Below are 22,811 nucleotides of genomic sequence, written 5' to 3'. Positions count from 1 at the left end.
AAAATAATAGCAAATGAAGCAACCGACAAACAACTAATCTCAAAAATATACAAGCAACTCCTACAGCTCAACTCCAGAAAAATAAACGACCCAATCAAAAAATGGGCCAAAGAACTAAATAGACATTTCTCCAAAAAAGACATACAGATGGCTAACAAACACATGAAAAGATGCTCAACATCACTCATTATCAGAGAAATGCAAATCAAAACCACTATGAGGTACCATTTCACACCAGTCAGAATGGCTGCGATCCAAAAGTCTACAAGCAATAAATGCTGGAGAGGGTGTGGAGAAAAGGGAACCCTCTTACACTGTTGGTGGGAATGCAAACTAGTACAGCCACTATGGAGAACAGTGTGGAGATTCCTTAAAAAACTGGAAATAGAACTGCCTTATGATCCAGCAACCCCACTGCTGGGCATACACACTGAGGAAACCAGAAGGGAAAGAGACACGTGTACCCCAATGTTCATCGCAGCACTGTTTATAATAGCCAAGACATGGAAGCAACCTAGATGTCCATCAGCAGATGAATGGATAAGAAAGCTGTGGTACATATACACAATGGAGTATTACTCAGCCATTAAAAAGAATACATTTGAATCAGTTCTAATGAGGTGGATGAAACTGGAGCCTATTATACAGAGTGAAGTAAGCCAGAAGGAAAAACATAAATACAGTATACTAACGCATATATATGGAATTTAGAAAGATGGTAACAATAACCTGGTGTACGAGACAGCAAAAGAGACACTGATGTATAGAACAGTCTTATGGACTCTGTGGGAGAGGGAGAGGGTGGGAAGATTTGGGAGAATGGCAATGAAACATGTAAAATATCATGTAGGAAACGAGTTGCCAGTCCAGGTTCGATGCACGATGCTGGATGCTTGGGGCTGGTGCACTGGGACGGCCCAGAGGGATGGTATGGGGAGGGAGGAGGGAGGAGGGTTCGGGATGGGGAACACATGTATACCTGTGGTGGATTCATTTTGATATTTGGCAAAACTAATACAATTATGTAAAGTTTAAAAATAAAATAAAATTGGAAGAATAAAAAAAAAAATAAAATATAACGTTGGAGAACTTGCACATAACTCACCATGATTATAAGCATGAGGCATAGGAGATGTTAAGACCCAAAACCCCAAAGCAGTATATTCAAGATAAAAACACATTTAGGGTTCTTTTGGGCAGTATTTTAGGTAATTATATAATTAAAAATTATGTGTGTCTTAAAAGAAATTTTACCCTAATAAAACTTTCCATAAATTCCCTCATCTTCATAACCACAGAGCTTCACAAAAACCTACCTTCCAACTCTGTCTACCCTAGGCATTCTGGTCCTGATGCAGGAAATATCATTCCTGTCTGGTCCCTATGTTTGTGCTGAGATTGTGCATCTTTTTTCCCTCTTTGGGCGTGTCCTCCTTTTTCATTTTTTTTTTCCTCAACACATGTGCAAACAAAAATATCTGTCATTTCAAAAAGATAGCAACAACAACAAAATACCACCACCATCGGTGGCACTCTCCATTTCTGTTCTTCTAGTTAAGATTTTAGGAAGACATATACAGATAATATTTCTAACTCTTTCTTTCCATTATTCCCCATGGTATTCTAATTGGTCTCAATTTCCATCATTTGCAGTAACTAATCTTGTCAAGAGAGCAGCTACCTACATGCTCCAGAATCCAACAAACACTTCTCTTTTCTCCATCTTCATGTCTCATGTAAATATTAAATGCTCAGAGATGCCATCCATGTCCACTTTACCTAAAACAGCACCAGCACTCTTCTGCTTTTCAGTTCTTCGTTTTCTTCCTGGCACATCTTTATATACTCTATTACCATGTGACAAGTTAGCCATGTTCACTGGCTTAAAACAACAAATATTTAACTCATAGTTTCTGTGGATCAGGAATTCAGGAGTAACTTGTGGATGTCGCTGGCTCAAGTTCTCTCATGAGGTTGTAGCCAGGGTACTGAGCAAGGCTGCAGTCTCTTCTGGAGATTATGACTGAGGTCAGGGTGTCTGCTTGCAAGCTCACTCCCATGGCTATTGACAGGAGCCCTCAGGCTCGCACCACGTGGGGCTCTTCACACGGCTGTTGGAGCATTCTCACCATGGATGACTGACTTCCCTCAGAGCAAATGATCCAGAAGAGGCAGCCACAGTGTATTATGACCTAGTTTCAAGAGTGACACACCACTTAGTCTGTTTGTTACCAGTAAGTCACCAAGTCTAGTCTACACTCAGGGGAAGGAACATTAAGTCCCAGTTGTTGAAAGGAGTTTCAGAGAATCTGTTGGCATAATTTAACACCACCAATTCCCAAATAGAATATAAGCTCCAGCAGTGCAGGGGATGGGTTGCTACTCACATCTATGCCTTTAATGCTTGAAGCAGTAGGCACTTTGATAAACATCTGTTGGGTGAGGAAATGGATGGATGTCTCTAGGCAACAAAAATGGAGGCCATGGAGTTATGTAAAGCTGGAATGAAGTCTGGCTCCACCTTCACCAGCTATGAACTGTGGGCATAATAATTTCTAGGAGCCTCAGTTTCCTCATGTCATGTATGTAACACCTGCTTGGCAGGGATGCTCTGAGGATTAATGAGATTACATATGCAAAGCACTTTCTCCAGTGTTGGTCACACAGTAAGTATTTGAATTTTAGTGTACCTGATTTTCCCCCCTGCTTTCTACTTTTCTCAACACCTTCAAAGATAATGTTGTAGCCGTGCATTCTGGGAAACAAACTCACTCAGAAGGACAATGCAGATAGTGGAGAGCAGTTTATTACACTGGCGGGCCCAAGGCAGAGTCTCCTCTTAGACAAGGACCCTGACCAGTATTTCTGAAAACCTTATATACCCTAAGTGTACATGCCCAAACCCACCTCCCCAAATTCCCTGAAACTAGTCTGAACAAAGGAAAAGAAAGATACAATCAAAGTTAACCCATGATTCATATGCCTTAAGCCTAGGTAGTTAACAGTGGACAATTATCAATAGGCCTGTGGTCATACCCCAATAAACATAATAAAATTTATGGTTCTATTCGGTTACACAGATAATTAGGGTATTCTTTTAGGCAACAGAGAGTCTAGGTACAAGCTCTGGGGCTCTTCCATCCAGGGGGCCTTGTTTTCCAGTTGGTATGTCGTTTCCATAGATACTGGGTGTACAGCTCAAAGTCCACAGTCCAGCCCAAGATGGAGTCTTGCTTTCGATATGGAGCCTGTTCTATCTGTTTCCTCCTTCAATAATAATTTCTTCACTGTGTGATGTCAAAAATTTAACTCTTCTTATGATGAACTACTTGCTCAATGTTTAAAGAAAAATCAGTGTACATCAGATTGGAGGAACTTTGGCACTAATGCATAATCTCTACTTATTAGATCCTCCCAAGAGAATTCTAATGTGCATAGAAGGAGAAATTAACAAATATGTCCAGTGGAAAACAATTTGTTAGTGTAGGGACTCCCACTGCAATTTAGACCTAATATTTTGTCTAAAAGAAATGAATGTCATGATACTTTGTACTTGAGGGAAAACCAAAGGATTCCTCTGTAGTTAGGATATTTATTCTTGTGGGAAATGACAATTCATTGAATCAAAGATTGCAACAAAAACTTCCCCAGCTGTCCTGAAACTTAATAACATATGAGTTAAGTCTTCTGACTTACTCACATGTACTCCGTGTACGTGTACAAGGTGCTGAAGCAAGTCCATCCGGACACCGGCATCTCGTCCAAGGCCATGGGAATCATGAACTCCTTCATCAATGACATTTTCGAGTGCATCGCTGGCGAGGCATCACGCCTGGCACATTACAACAAGCGCTTGACTATCACATCCAGGGAGATCCAGACCACCGTGTGCTTGCTGCCACCTGGGGAGCTGGCCAAGCACGCCGTGTCCGAGGGCAGTAAGGCTGTCACCAAGTATACCAGCTCCAAGTAAATATAATATGCCTAGCTGCTGTTAAGGGAAAAGGCAATGGCACCCCACTCCAGTACTCTTGCCTGGAAAATCCCATGGACGGAGGGCCTGGTGGGCTGTAGTCCATGGGGTCGCTAAGAGTCAGACACGACTCAGCGACTTCACTTTCACTTTCACTTTATGTCTACTGATGTAGCTCTTCCCCACCCCCCACCCCCAAAATTAAGCGTTATTTCCATTAAGGAAAAGCACATGTCTAAATTTTGTAGTTCTATGAGTTTTCACAAATGTGTGTGTGTGTGTGTGTGTGTGTGTGTGTGTGTGTGTAAACCCACACCCTAATCAAGATAGATGATACAAGATAGATGTTCTATCTTGTATCACCTGAAAATAGTATTTATGCCCCTTTCTAGTCATTCAGCAGCCCCCTCAAAGTAACCACTGATGTGATTTCCATCATCATTAATGTAGTCTGTTCTAGAAAGTATGTACTGCCATGCCTATTACTATGCCCCTGAGGTCCACTGTTGTATATTGTCAGTAATTCCTTCCTTTTCTCTTTGAGTCATATACATTGTATGTATATACCACAATTCGTTTACCCATTCATCGAGTTGAACATTTGAGTTGTTTCTGATTTTTGGCTATTGTGAGTAAAACGATGGACAGGTTTGCACATCTTTTGTTTCTTTGGGGGTTAAGTACTGAGGAATATAATTGCTGGGTAATAAGGTTGGCATTTAATCTTACAAGGAATGGCCAGGCCTTTCTTAAAAGTGGTTGTACCGTTTTATACTCCCCCCAGCAATATAGGAGATGTTCAGTTGCTCTCCATCCTCCCTAACATTGACGTTGTCGTTTCACTTTTAGTTGGTGTGATGTGGTGTCTACAATTCCCCTACTGAAGTTGTGTGTATGCTGCCATTTTCTCCAATCACAACTTTTGCTTTAGTTTCACAAGAGAAATGTTGAACTGCCTCTAGTCCCCCTTCCCCTCACCCCAGGCTCTTCGAGTAGGGAGTGTTCCAGATGGAGGATGAGCTGTTGTGCTGAATGATGGCCAGTCTCCAGTGGCTGGGTACTTCCAGACTGTGCTTTCTTTGTGCTGAATGGCCTTAGCATTTGCCAGAGCAGGCAGGTTGGAGCCTTCATCCTGTTTCTTTGTGGATCTCCCATCCCCTTCTTGGACTTCTCTGGTGGCTCAAAGATAAAGAATCTTCTGCCTGAAGTGCAGGAGAATGCCTGCCAGTGCAGAAGACTCAGATTCCATCCCTGAGTTGGGAAGATTCCCTGGAGGAGGAAATGGCAACCCACTCCAATATTCTTGCCTGGAGAATCCCATGGACAGAGGAGCTTGGTGAGCTATTGTCCATGGGGTCACAGGAGTCTGACATGACTTAGAGACTAAACCACCACTACCACCACCATCCCCTGCTTATGCTCACTTCCATTCTCAAAATACAGCCTTCCGAGACATAACTCTCCCTACCTTTGTCCGGCACAGAGAAAAGAGCAATAGAACAGATTAGTTGCAGAGTGTGATGTTTGAACTGACCCCCCGGCATACATCCTAACTCTGTCGCCTACCAGTTGTTTACTTTGGATTTAACATCAAGCCTTGTTTTCATCATCTGCAAAGTGGAACATCTGATAACAATAACTACCTGGAGTGTTAATGTAAGAATAAAATAATAATAAGTATTATTGTGAGAATAAAGTATGCAAAGTGCTTAGCCACGGATAGCACAGAGCTCAACTCTGCAGTATATTATTAATATGATAGCGTCTAGAATACTGTTTCTTGTCACTTCCAGTGTCTGTAACGGCTGTTTACCAGTCTCTGCCCTTGCTTACTATTTGCTTTTATCTTTGTTCTTGTTATTCTATGTTCTTTTTCATATACTTGTAGCCACATCAAGTCAGTGTGTAATTCAGACTTTGGGCTTCTCTTTTTCACTTATGAAACCAGTTTATAAAAGTGTGTTGTTGTTTAGTCGCTCAGTCTTGTCCGACTCTTTTGTGACCCCATGGACAGTAGCTCGCCAGGTTCCTCTGTCCATGGTATTTTTCAGGTAAGAACACTGGAATAGGTTGCCATTTCCTTCTCAAGGGGATCTTCCAGGCCAGGGATCGAACCCACATCTTCTGCATTGCAATTGGATTCTTTACCATGTAAATGAAAAGTGTGACTTCCTATCAAATGGGCTTCCCTAGTGGCTCAGTGTTAAAAGAATCTGCCTGCAAAACAGGAGAGGCAGGAGATTCAGATTTGATCCCTGGGTCAAGAAGATCCCCTGGAGGAAATGGTAACCTGTTTACAGTATTATTGTCGGGAAAAGCTCAGACTACAGTCTATGAGGTCGCAAAGAGTAGGACACAATTGAGTGACTGAGCACTTACTCACTCCTGTCAAATGGGAAAAGATTGAACAGATGCTCCTGAGTGGCCTTCTATATATTGTTAAATTCTCCATAACCCTCAGTTGATTCTGAAGGGGGAAAAATCTGATTTCTCAGCTTGCTGATTTAGTGTCTGGAAGACCCTTGGGGAGACAGTACAGGATATGTCTCAGTTTTCCCACTGAGGAGTGAGGAAGTCAGGATATTTATCCACCAACATTTGCATGGTTGAGGGTTGCTCTCAGTTGAAGGTGTTAGCTGCCTGGCCTGTCTCACTTACCTTACACACCAGCTGAACTACCTCTTCTGGACCCATGCTCAGGCCAAGAGGAGCGGCAGTACTGGTATGAGGAAAGTCTGCTGGTGATTCCAGGGATTTGCATCTGCTTTAGCGTGTCTTTTTAAAAAATCATTGTTATTATCATTTTCATTTTTATTTCTTTTTTGTACATGCTGCTATATTTATCTATTTATTTATACTTATTTTTTGACATGTACATACTGCTATCCCACTCCAGTATTCTTGCCTGGAGAATCCCATGGACAGAGGAGCCTGGTGGGCTACAGTCTGTGGGGTCACAAGAGTCGGACACAGCTGAGCAACTAAAACCACCACCACCACCACAGACTGCTATATATATTTACTTATGTTTGGCTGTGCAGCCTCTTCTTTGCTACGCATGGGCTTTCTCCAGCTGCAGAGAGCAGGAACTGCTCTCTTGTTGCAGAGCACAGACTCTAGGCACATGGGCTTCAGTAGCTGCAGCACGTGGGCACAGCAGCTGCCACTTGCTGGCTGTAGGGCATGTGGGCTTCCGTAGTTGTGTACAGGGGCTCACTAGTCATGGCTCATGGGCCCTAGAGTGTGCGGGATTCAGTAGTTGTGGCACACAGGCTTAGTTGCTCTGTGGCATGTGGAATCTTCTCAGACCAGGGATCGTTGAACTTGTGTTCCAGGCATTGGCAGATTGATTTGTATCCACTGCACCACCAAGGAAGCCCAGCTTCATTATGTCTCAAACACTAATGCACATTAATCACATTCCCCAACTACAGAGGCTAATGTATGAAAAATAATAAAGCTGATTTATGAATATTTGAAGAGAAACATAACCACCAGAAATTCCAGCCTCTGTGTGATTTGACATGGCAGTCTCTCTTTTTGGTCATGTCCCCGGGGGAAGCCCAGGTTATCTTCACAGAGATTGTGGCTTTCGGAGGGGATGACTTGAACTTCTTCACTAGTATCATTGAGCTTTGTAGACCAAGGGCATCCATCCCCAAGATGGTATATCCCACCATGGAGATGGGTGGAGACTCCTGCAAAATACTCCTTGGGTTTGGCTCTGTTTCCTTTTACAGACATCTTGGTAACCATTCTCCTTTTCCTAATATACAATGTAATTCCTTAGCCATAAGCATTATATTTATAGTCATAATCCAATCACACTTTTCCAGGTCACCTTAATTTAGATTTGAAGGTCACCAGTAATCTCTTAGTCACAGCTCCAGATGGCTGCTCTGATCCATTACTTTTGGATTCTTCCTCATTTTCTTACTAGAAGTTAAGTTTGACCTCAGTTTTAGGAGATTATTTACAGTTAACTCCACAGAGCTTAGTGGAGTTTTCCTGATAAAATTTGGAGAGTTTTATAAGGAACCAATTGAATACCACTTTATTAAAAAAAAATTCATTGCTCATTCTTGACATTCTGCTATAATGGAAAGAATGCCAGGATGTGTTAGGTTAACAGCATGAAAGTGACAATATTCAACCACTTTTGACCTATAATATATCCGTTTTATATGGTTTGACTGACATGAAGACAGTAATCGTCCCCTTTTAAAAAGTAAGTCAAGATGTCAGCATTGTAGCTGTAGAGCTTTTAGTAAATTCTTCCACCTCTTTGAGTCTAGCTGCTGCTGCTGCTGCTAAGCCGCTTCAGTCGTGTCTGACTCTGTGTGACCCCAGAGATGGCAGCCCCCCAGGCTTCCCCATCCCTGGGATTCTCCAGGCAAGAACACTGGAGTGGGTTGCCATTTCCTTCTCCAATGCATGAAAGTGAAAAGTGAAAGTGAAGTCACTCAGTCGTGCCCAACTCTTAGCGACACTATGGACTGCAGCCTACCAGGCTCCTCTGTCCATGGATTTTCCAGGCAAGAGTACCGGAGTGGGGTGCCATTGTCTTCTCCGCTACTTATCTGTAAAATGGGTTTGGCTAGAAATCCAACAATGAGTCTTTGGCTTTATGAATCTTAAAGGGTGCAGGAAGGCTTCAGGATGTGGGTCACTGCTGTGGCTGCCACCAGAAACTTGTTTCAAGGATGTTTTTCCTTCTTGCTGATACTTCATTTTCTTATATCTACAATCTCATAAAGGAAGGGTTGTTCCTAGGTCTACATTTATATATACAGGCTCTCCTCCATTCTCTGGTAACCCTTTTTAATTTCTTCCTTACTAGACAGTTTTATCTTTCCCTTAAGACAGATCTAGTCTGAGTTGTCTGTTCCCGTGGCAGCCTTAAACAATATGGGGACTATCTCTGCTGTTTCTCTTTCCTTGACATCTTGCTCCTCCATTTACCTTACTGTTGGAGCTCTGTGTGACAGTGAGGATAACTTCTCGAGGGCCCTTGTGCCCTGTCATACCTCAGCTTCAACAATTCACCAGCCCCACTATGATCTGAAATCTATCACCCTCTTCACCAGCCCTGTCCCCTTTCTGTCTCCCTGCCCCATGCCAGCTCAGATTCTAGTTGCCATAATTATAATTTCTCTCTTGCCTATACTTTGCACATTTCTCCTTTTTCCTTTCTTTTTATTCACTTGGCAAAAATCTAATGCTGATTACATTCACCCCTTTCTCACTTGTTGCCTGACCAGTTAAACACAGCTGGAGAAAACTCATCATGGTGGCTGATTTCCCTTGACTTTATAAACCAGGAAGCACTCATGAGTCCTTTGAGCTGCCAGGGAGTTGGATGGTTTTCCCAAATCCTTTTGCTCTCCTGTTTTCCTAACAACCATTTCAGACCTTCTCCTCCTCTCTTCCTCATTCCCACTTGGAGCTGATATTCTTGCTTCTTGTTTCATGAAGTAAAGAGAAGCCATCAGAACAGAACATCCCCATGCCTTCTGCCTCACGTTACCAACCTTTCATCTATCCACATTGTCTCTGCCTCAATCCTTTTGCTCAGAAGGAAACTGTGACCACCACTGCCCCCCCCCCAACCTTCTGAAATGGAGCATTGGCCTTTCTTGCTTGCTCTGGCAAGTCCTCCCTCTGTCCTGAATTTGCTTTTCTGTATCATATCCATGTGCTCTTATTTTTTTTTCCCTTTAAAAATGGAATTCTCTTGACTTGGGTCCTTCTAGCTGTCACCCCAATTTCTCCTCCAGTTTAAAGCAAAACTCAATATACTGATTCACACATTTCTTTAGGTCACATCATTCCACCATATCCACCAGTTACTTCTGGCTTCTTTGTACCATATTTAGTTTTTAAAGAGATGTTTCCTCTTGAACTATTTCATCTCAGTTCCACAGATCACATCACATGGGGAGTGGCTGCTTGGGAGTTTAAAATAGATGAAAAGAAGAGGAAACACAGCCAAATATTTAGAGAAAAGATGAAGCCATCCCATTCCGTCACCTTTCAGGAAGCGCTTGGATGTGCTCTCTCTGGCCCATGGCTAAGCTCAAAGCACATGAAGTCTATCTAACCAGGCTTGAAGGAAAACTTGGAGCCTGTTTGTTCTTTTAAATCTCCTTGGTTTGCAATTGTCAGATTCAATTTTGAGGGGAAGAGTTCAGAGCCTCATTGAAAGTTAAAAAAAAAAAAAAAAAAGGTGGGGGGAAACTAGTCAAATCTGGTAAATTATGTCAAAGTCTTTACTCTGTAGTGGTGACAGCAAAGAAGTATTTTTAGTCCCGATGGCTGAGGGGTAGCGCCTGTCACAGGGGCACCTGCATGCTTATGCAGCCTGGCAGGGACGTCACACAACCTCTGCCTTGTATTTTGATGGCATGTTTTATGCCACGAGCAGACTTTGTGGAAAATATTCACTCTCCCGATGATGAGAGAAAGCTTCATTTCCACACACTTAGAAGTCTCTCCTGCTTCAGTGCCCATTCGTCTCTGCCATGGGTCAGTCATGCCCTGGGTGCCTAAATTTTCACTTATCTAAGAAATGTTAATTGTGCTATATTCACTCTGCTGTGCTTCTTACTAGTCAGAAGTTCAGGCCTAATGAGTTGTAGGTCTGTTTTCTTGCTGTGTTGTAAGGTAGGCTTGTTGTTGGGTTATTTTCAAAAACGTTGATAAATTACAGAAGGATTTCTGGAAAGGTGTTAGCAGTTTGGTGAGGTATCATTTATCATATTTTTAAAATCTTCTTATAAAAAGAAGACAGTGAGGTAAAAAGACTGAAAACCCACAGACTATGTTTAGAATACAACTAGGTGACAGACAGACGTGAATCCCTGTGCAAGTAGGACAGGAAGACCTTCCAGTGCAACTGGACCCGCCGGGTACCCGCATCTGGCAGGAAGAGGGAAACCATGGCATGACTGTTGCACATGAAGGAGAACAGGGAAGCCCCAGATGAGTCAATAGGTACTCAGTGGAAAGCTTAAAAACGGTAAGTTTCCTATATGAACAGTTTCCTTTATGAACCTCTGAGTTGTGAACTTTATGTTCGCTTGTTAGTTCACATGTTAGTTAGTTCACATGTCTGGCATACATTGTCACATGTGTGCGTCCTCTACAGGTGGTTGGGCTTTGTGTACTTTACAATGCTGCATACAGTACAGTAGCATAGGATCTTAATTTCAATCCTAGGATGTCCAGAAGCAAGTGGAAAGGCAGGGTGATGCAGCTGGTACTGTAAGATTAAAAATGTTTTCTTTATTTTTTTATATAGTATTTGTTTGGAAAGTATTGTAAACCTATCACAGTATAGTCCTATATAGCCGATTGTGTTAGTTGGGTACCCAGGGTAACTTTGTTGTGCTTATGAACAGATTGTACCTAATGAATGTACTCTTGGAATGGAACTCGTTTGTACATAGGGGGACTTAATGAGTTACCTGGTGATGTGTGTTCCTTCTTTATTCATTTATTTTTTAAAAATCTATTGGGCTTCCCTTGTGGTTCAATGGTTGGGAGTTCGCCTTGCAACACAGGGGCCCCAGGATCAATCCCTGGTCCAGGAGGATACCAGCATGCAGCAGAATGATTGAGCCTGTGTGCCACAGCCACTGAGCCTGAGCTCTAAGCCCACATACCCTGGTTACTAGCCAGCATGATCTAGAGCCCATGTTTCTCAACAAGAGAAGGTACTGCAATGAGAAGAAACCTGTACACCACAATGGAGAATAGATGTGCAGTAATGAAGACCTAGCACAGCCAGAGGTAACTAAATACATAGTAAAAATCCCAAACATGGATTGATTGTCCACACTCTGCCAGGTTCAATTTTAGGCACTAGAGAGGCCACACTGAACAAGGTGGGAAAGGCCTCTCTGCTCCTCTACCCTTCATTTTAATGTAGAGCTCATGTCCTAGAAGAGAAACATAGAGACAAAAAGATAATTCCAGAAATATAGGTGTGCTCATGACAATGAAGGAGAGTAATAGGGAGGAAATAGGTGACAGGAGTGAGGAAATGTTATTACAGAATGATTAGAAGTCATTTTCATATATACATAATAAAGGTACATAGATATTCTTTTGTTATTGAAGAGATGACATTTGAGCAGGAAGGTAAGTCCTTGGGGGACCTAATTTGATAAATAGAATTACCAGGATAGCCTTTGCTATGGTCTGAATGTCTGTATCCCCCCAAACTTCACATGTTGAAATTCTAAGCCCCTAAGATGATGCTATTAGGAGGTGGAGTCTTTGGGAAGTGGTGGGGCCTTTAATCTTAAAGGTGGAGCCCTCCTGAACAGAATTAATGGTTTTATAACAGAGCCTCAAGAGAGATCCCTAACCTCTTCTCCACTGCAAGACACTGGCTTCTGAACCAGAAGAGGGTTCTCACAACAACGTCACTCAGAATGGCACCTTGATCTTGGGCTTCCCAACCTCTGGAACTGTGAGCAACAAATCTCTGTTGTTGGTAAGCCACCAGTATGTGGTATTGTGTTATAGAAGTTCCAACAGACTAAAATAACCATGTCAATTATCTGATGCAGTATTGAAAACTACTGCATAGGTTAATCATTCTGCTTTGCAATGCTGACATGCAAATTTTTCCTTCATTTAATACCAAAGGCTGTCTCCATCGAAAATCATAATAATTTAAAAAAAGAAAAGAAATTTGTATTTGGCTAGGCCAGGTCTTAGCTGCAGCATGCGGCATCTTTGATCTTTCTTTGCTGTAGGATGTGAACTCCTAGTTGTGGCATATGGGATATAGTTCCCTGACCAGGGACCAAACTCAGGCCCCCTACACTGGGAGCATGGAGTCTCAGCCACTGGACTACCAGGGAAGTCCTCAGAATAAATAATTTTGACTACATGACTACTCTAGGCCAAAGAAAAATATAATTTTTAAAATGCATTATTTTTGACTGTGCTGGGTCTCTGTTGCTGTGTGTGGACTTTCTCTAGTTGTGGAGAGCAGGGCCTGCTCTTTGTTGCCGTGTGCAGGCTTTGCATTGTGGAGGCTTCTCTTATTGCAGAGCATGGGTTCTAGGCTCTCAGGCTTCAGCAGTTGCAGCACATGTGCTCTGTAGTTGTGGCTCCCAGGCTGTAGAGCAGAGGCTCCGTAATCGTGTGGTACACAGGCTTAGTTGCTCCGTGGCATATGGGATCCTCCCAGACTAGAGATCAAACCTGTGTCCTCTGCATTGGCAGGTGGATTCTTAACCACTGAGCCACCAAGGAAGTCCCCAAAATGATATTTATTATTTCCCAAACCAAAGATCCAGAGGGACTTCCAAGATTGGTGCCATGGATCAGCCTTGTCCTCAGGAATCCAGCTCTGCTCCCCTCAGTGTGTTGGTTGAGAGGGCTGCCATGGGTCTAGGCATCCACATCTCACACAGACGTGTCAGTGTGAGAAGGAGAAGCAAAGTCAACCTCTCCTCTTTTTTTTTCATCTTTCTTTATTATCTTTTCATCTTTCTTTATTTTAAAAAGCATTTTATAGAAGTATACTATACATACAGAAGGGTTTCCCTGGTAGCTCAGCTGGTAAAGAATCTGCCTGCAATGCAGGAGACCCCAGTTTGATTCCTGGGTCGGGCAGATTCCCTGGAGAAGGGATAAGCTACCCAACCCCAGTATTCTTGGGCTTCCCTGGTGACTCAGATGGTAAAGAATTTGCCTGCAACGTGGGAGACCTGGGTTCAATCCCTAGGTTGGGAAGATCCCCTGGAGGAGGGCATGGCAACCTACTCCATGGCAACAAGTATTCTTGCCTGGAGAATCCCCATGGATAGAGGAGCCCAATGGGCTACAATCCATGGGTTCACAAAGATTCAAACACAACTGAGTGACTAAGCACATACATACAGAAAAGTGTACAAGTTTTAAATATGCATTTACTTGATATATTCTCACAAACTGATGCATTTGAGATCATCACCCAGATCAGAAATAGAATATAGTTAGACTCAAGAAGTCTCTCATAGGTTCATTTTCCATAACTAGCGTCTTCACGTGTAACTAGTTGTATAATTTTTAATGTCCAACACCATAGATTAATTTTGCCTGTTTTGAACTTTCATCTAAATGGAATCTCATCTAATATGTCCTGTGTTGGCTTCTTTTACTCATTATATTTGAAACAATCTCAGCCATTTTTTGTGTGTAGCTGCAAATTATTATCATTGCTTTACAGTATTTCATTGTCCATTTTACTGTTGATGAGCATTTGAATAGTAACTAGTTTTGGGTTACAGTGAAGATGTTACAATAAACATTCTAGTACATATCTTTCTTTTAGTGATCATATATGTGCTTTTTTGATGTGTATATATATATATATAGTTTTATTTTTAATAGGGAGAGAAGTCTTCCTCGATGTTCTGTATCCAGCTTCCTTGCAACTCTTACTGGTGAATACTGGGTCATATGCCCATCTCCTATTTGTAGCAGAACCTGGAAAGGAAAATAGCCACCAATGTGCTGTTTAAATGTTCAACAAGCAGCTCTGTGTGGGAGGATGAGGGAAGTGGTGCCAGTGTGTAGCATTTGCCAGTTTCTTTGGTGTAAATACTCCCTCCATGGGCAATGTCAAGGTACCATTGTTGCACCCACCAGCTTGCAAAGCAGTTCTCCTAAAACAGCTCCAGGATACCACGAGCTTTCATCATCAATCTTTATATTGAAGTTTGGCTGTCAGAGAAAAAGGAGGCAGGGAAAGGGCAGAGAAGGTTGTCCTGTAGATGACTATTGTTTTTGCATCAGTTGCATTACCACCATGGATAAATTAATATATCACCATTATAATCCAAATGTGGTTCTTGTTAAATTCTAATTATTGATAAAAATTGGCTTTTAGAGACAATAGAATATGCTTGATTATGTTGTGATAATAAACAAACCCAAATTACAGCAGCTCAGCACATAGGGGTTTATTTCCCACTCATGCCAAGTCCACTGTAGGTCAAATAACTCTTCGGGGCAACTGTTTCCAATGCAGTGATTTAGCAGCCTGGGCTGCTTCTGTGTTCTGACTCCTCATTTCAACACTCAGTCTCCATGGTCACTGCTGAAGCAAAGAAAGAAAGAGACATGGCCTTGTAGGAACTTCAGTCCAGAAGTGACTTATCACTTCCGCTAACGGGTCATTGGTCAGAACTAATTACTTGGTCCCTCCCCACTGCAAGGGCAACTGGTGAATGTGGGGAAGCATGTGGATATTTGATGTATGTAAATGTCACAGCCACAGAGACCATTCAAGACATTTGTCATTTTTAGAGGGCTTATTTGAAGTCATGTCTGTGCATTTTCATCCTTTCATATATCTGAATTATCCTAGAAAAAAACTGACGGTTGTACTCAAAGAATTATCCAGCAGTATGGTATTTTCTCAGAAATTAAAGGGGAAACTATTAAACTGTAACAGGATTAATCCCAATGAAGACTATTTTCTCTATATGAGTTAATGGGTTTTTGTGTTGGACTCTATCTCCAGTATGTATAATGCTTATTTTGCAAACACCACAATGATAATTGATTTAGGCAAGAGTCAGCAGTGGATGCTAGCCACCAGATTAAAAGTCCTTGAGCAGGGGACTATTCACATAGTCTTCAAAGTGTCACAAAGGGGAGAAGATACCATAAAAATGGAGAGATTTGGCAGAAGTTGCCTTTTCCAACTGATCAAATTTATTATTGCCAATAATGAGACAGACTGAAACCACAGTGCCTCTGAAGATGCATTAGGAAAAGATATCTAGGCATTATTTCCCAGGTGGCGCAGTGGTAAAGAATCCACCTGCCAATGCAGGAGACACAAGAGATGCAAGTTCAATCCCTGGGTCAGGAAGATCCCCTGGAGTAGGAAATGGCAACCCACTCCAGTATTCTTGCCTGGAGAATCTCCTGGACAGAGGAGCCTGATGGGCTACAGTCCATGGGGTCTCAAAGAGTCAGAAGTGACTGAGCACCACCACCACCAATCATGAGGGAAAAAATTAGAAAAACCAAACTGAAGACTATCCTTGAAAAATCTTGACTGTACAGCACATTTTTAATTTAATTTTTATTTTATATTGGGTTATAGTTGATTTACAATGTTGCATTAGTTTTAGACATACAGCAAAGTGATCCAGTTATACATATATTTATATCTATTCTTTTTCAGATTCTTTCCCCATATATGTTATAAGTTCATTGTATCATCTTCTTAGATTCCACAGATAAGTGATCAGCTTAGTCACTCAGTCATGTCCGACTCTTTGCAACCCCATGGACTGCAGCACACCAGGCTTCCCTGTACATCACCAGCTCCTGGAGCTTACTCAAACTCATGTCCATCGAGTTGATGATGCCATCCAACCACATCATCCTCCTTTGTCTTCTTCTCCCCCTGCCTTCGATCTTGCCCACCATCAGGGTCTTTTCCAGTGAGTCATTTCTTTGCGTCAGGTGGCCAAAGTATTGCAGCTTCAGCTTCAGCATCAGTCCTTCCAATGAATATTCAAGGACTGATTTCCTTTATGATTGGCTGGTTTGATCTCTTTGCAGTCCAAGGGACTCTCCAACACCAGAGTTCAAAAGCATCAGTTCTTCAGCACTCAGCTTTCTTTATGGTCGAACTCTCACATCCATACCTGACTACCAGAAAAACCATAGCTTTGACTAGATGAACTTTTGTTGGCAAAGTAATTTCTCTGCTTTTTAACATGCGGTCTATGTTTGTCATAGCTTTTTCTTCCAAGGAGCAAGAGTCTTTTAATTTCATAGCTACAGTCACCATCTGCAGTAATTTTGGAGCCCAAGAAAATAAATAAAGATGATAAGTGATGTCATATGATATTTGTCTTTCTCTGACTTCCTTCACTTAGTATGATAATCCCTAAGTCTATTTGTGTTACTGCAAAGGGCATTGTTTCATTATTTTTTATGGGTGAACAATATTCCATTGTATATATGTACCACAACTTCTTTATCCATTCTTCTGTTGATGGACATTTAGGTTGCTTCCATCTCTTGGCTATTGTCACTAGTGCTTCAGTGAACATTGGGGTGCACGTATCTTTTTAAATTGTGACCTTTTCTAGGTATATGCCCGACAGTGTGTTTCCTAGATTATATGGTAGTTCTGTTTTTAGTAAGGAAGCGCCATACGATTTTCCATAGAGTCTGCACCAATCTACATTCCTAGCAACAGTGTAGGAAGGTTTCCTTTTCTCCACACCTTCTCCAGCACTTATTGTTTGTAAACTTTTGATGATGGCCATTCCGACTGGTGTAAGATGATACCTCTTTGTAGATTTAATTTGCATTTTTCTAATAATCAGCAATGTTGAGCTTCTTTTTGTAATGCTTCTTAATCAACTGTTTATCTTCTTTGGGAAAATGTCTATTTTACTCTTAAAATATCAATGTCAAGAAAGACAATATGTTGCCCCAGATTAAAGAAATCTCAACTTCTGATGACTAAATGTAGTCTGTAGTACTGGATTGGATCCTGGGAAAATGAAGCTTACTGTAAAGGATATTATTGGGAGAATTTGGAGACTTTGACAATAAACTATATATTAGATAATGTTGTATTAATGTTGTTTCTTAAATGCAGTCAGTATATGATGGTCATGTGGGAGACTGACTTTGGCTCTCATATCCATACCTGACCACCAGAAAAACCGTAGCTTTGACTAGATGGACTTAATGAAAAATCTGCTGAATACTTGTGAGTGAAGTGTCATATCTACAAGTAACTTTCAAATGTTTCCCAAAATATATATGCATATGTATATATGCACATAAGTACATATATTTAAATGTGTATGTGCATGAAAGTATGTGTGTGTATAATTATGTGTACACAGAGAATACACACAAAAAGAGGCAGAGATGGGAATTCCTTCATGGATCAGTAGTTAGGATTCTGTGCTTCCACTGCCAAGGGTATGAGTTCGATCCTGGGCAGGGAACTAAGATCCACATGCAGTGCTATGTGGCCAGGTAAAAAAGAGAGAAAAGAAGACAGAAAGAGTCAGAGAAAGCAAATGTGGCAAAACGTTAAGCTTCAAAGGCATGTGAAGATTTTATGGACATGAATCTTCTACTCTGGCAACCTTTCTATGGTTTTGAAATGTTTCAGAATTTAAAAGCTGGGATAATACCATTCATCCCATTTCTCTGTAGTTTTACAACTCCATTTATTCTGTTAAATTTTGGCAAAATGTCAGTCTTTTGGGGATCAACTTCACTGTACTGTTTAACCTATATTTGTCTAGTAATCAGGCAGGAATTGAGGTTCAGGAAGGGTTCTTAGTAATCACCACCCTGACCTGGGGAGATACCTGGAACAAGGGAAAGAGCTGCACAGAACTGGAGAAGACCTTGTGTGTGTTTGGATTAATATGGCATCATGCCTGGCAGATGATGCTGTTTTTCCAGTGATAAGCAGTGGCATCAGGAAGAGTAAAGCTAACTTCCCTCTTTATCATTTCTGTTAGTTTAGAACAGCCTATTACAGTGTTATTACCCAAAATATTAGAACAGTGTTATTACCCAAAACTGTGAGGAAAGTCTTTGTCTAACTCTTCAGTGACACTAGTGATATGCTTACAGCAGTAAGGAAAACTACCGAACATAATCTGCAGTGCTAAATGAATGAACTGTCTCTTTAGAACAGGCCCTGTAATTGTGTGGGAAGAGTATCCATGCCAGATCAGTTGATACAGATGATGAACTTCAGAAAGAAGCTGAACTCAGATAAATATGCATTTTCTCTAAACCATCAGAAACTTGAATTCTGGAACACTTTCTGGCCATTCCATCAGAATAGTTTGATGGATTTTAGAAGCAGTATTGACATTTTGCATGCCTTTTATGAGTCTTAATTTGAATGGGAGAACAGCAGATCTGTGTGGGATAGTTTTGCTCAGGATCGAAAACAAGGGCCATGTTTTTGGTTGTTCACGGAATGGTTTGTCGATCAAACTAATCGTTCAACCCTCAATACTGGAACTTCTGGTGTATAGTGTGGATAAATAAATGATAATGTTTTAGGGTGTTTTCATTATGTTGTCATTGCCCTAAAAGTCTAGAATAAGCTTTTCCAAAAAAGCTTCCGTTTTTTTCTCTATTTCTTTTCTCTTTTTCTGGAAAAAGCATTCTACTTTTTGAAATACAAAAAAAAAAAAATCATTATTTGTGGTAAATATGCCTCATATACATGGAACACTCTGGCTGCCACAGATAGTCCATAAAACCACATGGAAAAGGCAACTACACTGGCTTAATTACAGATATTTAAATACCCTTCAGTATAAGTCCTGCGGGCAAAATAAGGACAAAGGGACCCTTTCCAGTAAGGTAGCAACTTATCGTTTTATAAAGCTGTATACTTACCTAAAAGTTATTACTTGAGTAAATGGTTCATCATTCCTAAAAGAAATCAACTCTGAATATTCACTGGAAGGACTGATGCTGAAGCTGATGCTCAATACTTTGGTCACCTGATGTGAAGAACTGACTCATTGGAAAAGACACTGATGCTGGGAAAGATTGAAGGCAAAAGAAGGCAAAAAGGGGTGGTGAAAGTTGAGATCATTAGATAGCATCACTGACTCAGTGGATATGAATTTGAGCAAACTCTAGGAGATAGGGTAGGACAGAGAAGCCTGGAGTGCTGCAGTCCACAGGGTTGAAAAGATTTGGACATAACTTAGCTACTGTAGAGCAACAAGATGGTTCATAGGCAGATGTTGAACAGAGAATGAAATCAGAGATCAGGTCAGATCAGTCGCTCAGTCGTGTCAGACTCTTTGTGATCCCATGAATCACAGCACACCAGGCGTCCCTGTCCATCACCAACTCTTACATCCATCGAGTCAGTGATGCCATCCAGCCATCTCATCCTCTGTCATCCCCTCTCCTCTAGCCCCCAATCCCTCCCAGCATCAGAGTCTTTTCCAATGAGTCAACTTTTCACATGAGGTGGCCAAAGTACTGGAGTTTCAGCTTTAGCATCATTGCTTCCAAAGAAATCCCAGGGCTCATCTCCTTCAGAATGGACTGGTTGGATCTCCTTGCAGTCAAAGGGACTCTCAAGAGTCTTGTCCAACACCACAGGTCAAAAGCATCAATTCTTCGGTGCTCAGCCTTCTTCACAGTCCAACTCTCACATCCATACATGACCACAGGAAAACCAAGCCTTGACTAGACGAACTTTGTTGGCAAAGTAATGTCTCTGCTTTTGAATATGCTATCTAGGTTGGTCATAACTTTCCTTCCAAGGAATAAGCATCTTTTAATTTCATGGCTGCAATCACCATCTGTAGTGATTTTGGAGCCCAGAAAAATAAAGTCTGACACTGTTTCCACTGTTTCCCCATCTATTTCCCATGAAGAGATGGGACCGGATGCCATGACCTTCGTTTTCTGAATGTTGAGCTTTAAGCCAACTTTTTCACTCTCCACTTTCACTTTCATCAAGAGGCTTTTGAGTTCCTCTTCACTTTCTGCCATAAGGGTGGTGTCATCTGCATATCTGAGGTTATTGATATTTCTCCCCGCAATCTTGATTCCAGCTTGTGTTTCATCCAGACCAGTATTTCTCATGATGTATTCTGCATATAAGTTAAATAAACAGGGTGACAATATACAGCCTTGACGAACTCCTTTTCCTATTTGGAGCCAGTCTGTTGTTCCATGTCCGATTCTAACTGTTGCTTCCTGACCTGCATACAAATTTCTCAAGAGGCAGATCAGGTGATCTGGTATTCCCATCTCTTTCAGAAGTTTCCACAGTTGATTGTGATCCACACAGTCAAAGGCTTTGGCATAGTCAATAAAGCAGAAATAGATGCTTTTCTGGAACTCTCTTGCTTTTTCCATGATCCAGCAGATATTGGCAATTTGATCTCTGGTTCCTCTGCCTTTTCTAAAACCAGCTTGAACATCAGGAAGTTCACGGTTCACATATTGCTGAAGCCTGGCTTGGAGAATTTTGAGCATTACTTTACTAGCATGTGAGATGAGTGCAATTGTGCGGTAGTTTGAGCATTCTTTGGCATTGCCTTTCTTGGGGATTGGAATGAAAACTGATCTTTTCCAGTCCTGTGGCCACTGCTGAGTTTTCCAAATTTGCTGGCATATTGAGTGCAGCACTTTCACAGCATCATCTTTCCGGATTTGAAATAGCTCAACTAGAATTCCATCACCTCCACTAGCTTTGTTCATAGTGATGCTTTCTAAGGCCCACTTGACTTCACATTCCAGGATGTCTGGCTCTAGGTCAGTGATCACACCATCGTGATTATCTGGGTCGTGAAGATCTCTTTTGTACAGTTCTTCTGTGTATTCTTGCCACCTCTTCTTAATATCTTCTGCTTCTGTTAGGTCCATACCATTTCTGTCCTTTTTCAAGCCCATCTTTGCATGAAATATTCCTTTGGTATCTCTGATTTTCTTGAAGAGATCCCTAGTCTTTCCCATTCTGTTGTTTTCCTCTATTTCTTTGCATTGATTTCTGAAGAAGGCTTTCTTATCTCTCCTTGCTATTCTTTGGAACTCTGCATTCAGATGTTTATATCTTTCCTTTTCTCCTTTGTTTTTCATTTCTCTTCTTTTCACAGCTATTTGTAAGGCCTCCCCAGACAGCCATTTTGCTTTTTTGCATTTTGGGGGATGCAAAATGCAAGGGGATGGTCTTGATCCCTGTCTCCTGTACAATGTCACGAACCTCATTCCATAGTTCATCAGGCACTCTATCTATCAGATCTAGGCCCTTAAATCTATTTCTCACTTCCACTGTATAATCATAAGGGATTTGATTTAGGTCATACCTGAATGGTCTAGTGGTTTTCCCTACTTTCTTCAATTTCAGTCTGAATTTGGCAATAAGGAGTTCATGGTCTGAGTCACAGTCAGCTCCTGGTCTTGTTTTTGCTGACTGTATAGAGCTTCTCCATCTTTGGCTGCAAAGAATATAATCAATCTGATTTCGGTGTTGACCATCTGGTGATGTCCATGTATAGAGTCTTCTCTTGTGTTATTGGAAGAGGGTATTTGTTATGACCAGTGCATTTTCTTGGCAAAACTCTATTCGTCTTTGCCCTGCTTCATTCTGTATTCCAAGGCCAAATTTGCCTGTTACTCCAGGTGTTTCTTGACTTCCTACTTTTGCATTCCAGTCCCCTATAATGAAAAGGACATCTTTTTTGGGTGTTAGTTTTAAAAGGTCTTGTAGGTCTTCATAGAACCATTCAACTTCAGCTTCTTCAGCATTACTAGTTGGGGCATAGACTTGGATTACTGTGATATTGAATGGTTTGCCTTGGAAACGAACAGAGATCATTCTGTCGTTTTTGAGATTGCATCCAAGTACTGCATTTCGGACTCTTTTGTTGACCATGATGGCTACTCCAGTTCTTTTGAGGGATCCTGCCCGCAGTAGTAGATATAATGGTCATCTGAGTTAAATTCACCCATTCCAGACCATTTCAGTTTGCTGATTCCTAGAATGTCGACATTCACTCTTGCCATCTCTTGTTTGACCACTTCCAATTTGCCTTGATTCATGGATCTGACATTCCAGGTTCCTATGCAATATTGCTCTTTACAGCATCGGACCTTGCTTCTCTCACCAGTCACATCCACAGCTGGGTATTCTTTTTGCTTTTGCTCCATCCCTTCATTCTTTCTGGAGTTATTTCTCCACTGATCTCCAGTAGCATATTGGGCACCTACTGACCTGGGGAGTTTCTCTTTCAGTATCCTATCATTTTGCATTTTCACACTGTTCATGGGGTTCTCAAGGCAAGAA

General features: G+C 41.5%; 1 protein-coding gene across 2 annotated transcripts in view; it reads left to right on the top strand.

Annotated features, from left to right (window-relative positions):
* PAK5 (p21 (RAC1) activated kinase 5) overlaps window positions 1-22,811 on the top strand; it is a 424,652-nt gene that overhangs the window by 93,079 nt on the left and 308,762 nt on the right. Inside the window, exon 2 of one of the 2 annotated variants that reach the window (XM_059892554.1) lies at window positions 12,324-12,473. The gene's annotated coding sequence lies outside the window, so the exon portion shown is untranslated. 2 annotated transcript variants of the gene reach the window in all.

Source organism: Bos taurus, chromosome 13, assembly GCF_002263795.3.
Source record: "Bos taurus isolate L1 Dominette 01449 registration number 42190680 breed Hereford chromosome 13, ARS-UCD2.0, whole genome shotgun sequence".
In the NCBI taxonomy this organism is placed as follows: Eukaryota; Metazoa; Chordata; class Mammalia; order Artiodactyla; family Bovidae; genus Bos; species Bos taurus.
Note: the sequence above shows the minus strand (reverse complement) of the source record. Positions and strands in the feature narration are given on the sequence as shown.